At 33.8% G+C, this 4553-nt stretch overlaps 1 long non-coding RNA gene across 1 annotated transcript; it reads left to right on the top strand.

Annotated features, from left to right (window-relative positions):
• The first annotated feature begins 862 nt into the window (after positions 1 to 862).
• On the top strand, positions 863 to 3517 carry LOC123870837. The gene is made up of 3 exons (XR_006797160.1): positions 863 to 1076; positions 2010 to 2358; positions 2630 to 3517. It is a non-coding gene; the product is annotated as an uncharacterized LOC123870837 (long non-coding RNA).
• The last annotated feature ends 1036 nt before the right edge of the window (positions 3518 to 4553 follow it).

Below are 4553 nucleotides of genomic sequence, written 5' to 3'. Positions count from 1 at the left end.
CCAAGAAGACCTGAGACACGAAGCGGCCTGTTTAGTTAGCTACCGTCCTGATAGTATGGTCGTTGAGTTGGTAGGTGTTGTGTTTCCAGGTGTTTGAGGGCACATAGCACTCTAGTTGTGGGTCTGCTTCAGCGTCTTACTGGCGGAGTAACGAGGAGTTTTCAGTCCCTTGTGCTCCGTCGTCAGCGCTGAGATGAAACTTCGTGAGGTTTTTAGTCAATAGGAGTCCAACATAACCACTGTGCTCCTCCATGGCCGGTGGTATCCATGATAGATTTTCCTTAAATAAAAAGGTAGGTACGTCTTTCTTTCGTTTTATTAGTTAAGAAAAATATGGACGAGTAAGCAAAACGTATTAAAAAATAGCTTTATTTTCCTTTTTTAAACTTACTTAACTGTTATCTTATTTTAATAATTAATAATAATTAATATCTACAAAAAGTTCTTAAGTACTAAATATTGGTGAAAGGATTGCTTTTAGTGGTGAAGCCTTCTCCAAGTTTTTCCATGTCTCTCTATCTTATGCGGCTCTAGCTCTAACCATTATGGTCCTAACGTCAAACGTAAAATGAAAAAGTTGTAAGATGTAGACAATTCAAGCATTCAGATGTCTCATACAAAAACGTGCGCCTGCGCATCGATTTTAAATCAAGATCATATTATGACGCATATTTGCGACGTTGCCGCTCTGCGCGCACGCGTTTTATCCAATAGGTGTACATACTATGCCCACCTGTGTGTCATTATCATACTATTTGACACTGAAACTAGACGTTGCCACACCGCACAGGTTAATGTCAACATTGTCAACCTGTTTTCCAACTACATGTGTGCGCTCACACTGTGAACAAAACAAGTATGAATTTAAGCTAATTTCTTTGAGTTCTGGATCACTGTGTCTCTTGTGTTTTCAAATAAAGCCTTTGCAGCCAGTGACTGCCATTTGGTTCTTACCTTCTCTGTGGTCATAAGCCTTGTTAACAGTGGTGTTATTGTTTATATTTTTTCATAAATAAATTAACATTGTTATAATGTTTTTGTCATACGAAATTGTGACAACATTTGGAGTGTCAGCGGTAAGAGAAAGACTTGTTTAGAGATAACTTTGTTCGTAAAACTAGGTCAGTGTTAAAATAGAACGCCAAAGACATATTAATGTGACATGTTAATTATCTTGTTGTAATAACTGTAAGTAGTACCTACTACAGGTTTTCAAGGACGATTAATAAATCTCATAGAACATGTATAATAAAAGTAGGTAGGTATGGAGGGGTAAAGCTAATATAAAACTCTTTCCATATTCTTCATTTTTCCCCCAATTTTTTATTGGCATTCCACATTTGTTTTTGTTTTACATTAAAACTGCCTTTTCAAAGAGCTAATTGAGGCTTTGAATAGGTAACGTTAATTTTGTAATAGCTGAGAGCATTATTATAGTCGATTAATGATTATATTATTATTGTAGTTGATTAACTTCGATAAATACGTTTTCATGAGTTTCAAATGTTTTCTTCTTTTTGGCACAGTGATATTATTTCTAAATTTGAATATTTTTTTGAGTAAATAAGTATTTTAGGCCATACGTTTGTTATTACTTGTTATTACTAGCTATCTTTGGGTTGGTCTTAAGAGGGCTCTCTCCGTCACTCGTTTCCAATCGTAGTTCCAATTTCATTTGAATATTAAGCAACCAAAGTCCATGAAATTTTGCAGACATATTCTAGAAACTAATAACGTCTGTGGTTTTCCAGATTTCTGTTAAAATATTCGGTTTCAAAGTTACGCGGTCTTAAAAATTTACATACAAATCTTTGAGTCCCTGTAATTTTAAAACTACATATTTTTAGAAAAATCTAAAACACCACAGACACAGATATTAGTTTCTAGAATATGTCTGCAAAATTTCATGGACTTTGGTTGCTTAATATTCAAATGAAATTGGAACTACGATTGTATGAAACGATTGACGGAGAGAGCCCTGTTAATAGTTTTATCTTTTCCATTTTCAGTTGCTTTCGTTCTTCGTGTCAGTTACGGTTCTACTCACGGTGGTATCACGACGTGGACTCCTCCGACCGGCTGCCATTAAACAGCCATTGGTTCCGCATACGAAGGAGAGGCCTCTACCATCTGCTCCTGAGCTGACTCCTTTAGCTGACTCTGCATAAAACAATTTTATGGAGATAATTAGTTAGCGGGGTTTCCGATATAGGTGGATATTTGTATATTATTTTGATATCAAGCATAGGGTCACATTACAACATGTCGCTTTTGTCTATTTTGTATGGATTGTCAAACTTTCATAAAAATAGCTGTTTCGTATGCTAGAATAAAAGAATTAGTGGGTTCAGTAAGATAGTTAAGAGGGCTCTCTCCGTCACTCGTTTCATACAATCGTAGTTCCAATTTCATTTGAATATCAAGCAACCAAAGTCCATGAAATTTTGCAGACATATTCTAGAAACTAATATCTATGTCTGTGGTTTTCCAGATTTCTGTTAAAATATTCGGTTTCAAAGTTACGCGTTATAAGTTTCTAGAATATGTCTGCAAAATTTCATGGACTTTGGTTGCTTAATATATTCAAATGAAATTGTAACTACGATTGTATGAAACAAGTGACGGAAAGAGCCCTGTTAATACGATTTCTGAAAATGAAATTCATTGTCGGGTACCTTTATGCATTTTCAATACGGTTAGTAGAGTTTGCATATCTTGAAAAAGTAAATAGATTTAGAGTTTAAGAATAATGAATGGAATTAAAAAATTTGCAATGCACATTAAGTATTAGTTTTCAGTTTAGATAATTAACATATTTTTTAATAAGTACCTTCTTGGAATTTATCTCATTATGAACGTGATTAATATTAATATGTGCAAACGTTTACCTACTACGCTTAGCGGACCCGTAAATAATACTTTGTGATAGAAAAAGTAAAACATAATTTTAAAGACTTTCAAACCAGGAGCATTTTTATTAAACTTGTTATATCGGTTACAAAATTATTGAAGTTTACGAAAATCATGAAAGCTTTCGAGATGTGCAAACTTGTTCAAGGAGTAAGCCTATCATTTCCTGTATTCAGTATTTAATTTAAGATGTATTGTTTCTGATAATTATCATTCTGTCAAGTGTGAGCATCGCATCCAACTAGACGATAATATGACAAACATTTCTGAAATGAATTCGTTAATGTGACCTTAGGCTGCCATCTGGGTGCCATCTGCATTTGTGATTTACCTATCTCGATTATCATATTGATCTAATCAACTACTAATTACTATCAGTAGTATATTTGATTAAGTATTATAATATGTAGTTCGTAGTATATTATAAGTAGCTAGAAGCTCTACAGACTTAAAATTTTCGGAAATAAATATAGACCTACTTCTAATTTATTTTACATGTATAGATTGTTACCTACGCAATTTTTTACCCCAATAAGTATGGTAAGGCATGAAAAACAAACCAAGTTTTGTTTATTTTATAATAAATTAAAAATCTAAGTAAATTTTATTATTTTATTTGTTTTAATAGTCAACAGTTTCTCTATACTTTTGGAGTATCTATGTATTTTTCTTTTTGATATTTCTAAGAAAGAACGGAAAATAAATTTTAAATTTAAAGATTCTAAATTTGAGTGCTCTCTATATTTTTATTAATACAGTATGTGCAAGTGTAAATTAAAAATTTATAACACCCCCGACAAGTGAAGGTTACAGTAACTAGAAAAGAGCTGATAACTTTCAAACGGCTGAACCGATTTTCTTGGATTATAACTAAGACCACTCTCGATCAAGCCACCTTTCAAATAAAAAAAAACTTCATTAGTTTAGGAGCTACGATGCCACAGACAGATACACAGATACGCACGTCAAACTTATAATATGCCTCTTTTTGGGTCGGGGGTTAAGACAATAGGCTCATGACTGGCACCTAAAGTGAAAGTTCTAAATTAAAATAGGTAACATACATTGGTAAGAAAAAGATGCGAATAGTCTAAAATTTTGTTGCGCTCAGAATCAGCGTAAGTGTATTTTGATTATATCAATAGTACCTGATATCCAATTGAAATAGTTGTTTGGTTTACCCTTAAGATGCGAAGTGAAACATTTTAAGATTAACTCTCTACAATTACTAGGTATTCGTTGAGGCAATTTCTAATGAGTCCCATAATTAGAACCAATTTTTATTGAGGCCGGCTAAAGTAAACTGAGTTATAAGCTTTAGTATTTTTATGATACGGCGAGTAATCAGCCCCTGTATATACTTGTAACACTTGTATCCATCAGTCTTCAAAGCCGTAAACCATTCAAGCTTGGGCAAATAAAGAAATAAAAATGGAGACGGGCAACGAAAGCAACATTTTCCAACGCAAAGTGACTTAGGAGTAGCGGTAATAAAATCAATCGGACCGGAAAACGATCGAGAATCGAATTCTGAACCGTCGCTTTTAGAGGAAATTAGGCGAGAAACGTCAAATGGAGACTTGCGGCAGGGTAATGGAAGTAGACTGATTCCTAAATGCAATCAATATCCGATAAAGGGACGG

This window comes from Maniola jurtina, chromosome 13 (genome assembly GCF_905333055.1).
Source record: "Maniola jurtina chromosome 13, ilManJurt1.1, whole genome shotgun sequence".
In the NCBI taxonomy this organism is placed as follows: domain Eukaryota; kingdom Metazoa; phylum Arthropoda; class Insecta; order Lepidoptera; family Nymphalidae; genus Maniola; species Maniola jurtina.
The sequence above is the reverse complement of the archived record's forward strand: the minus strand, read 5'-3'. Positions and strand labels throughout refer to the sequence as shown.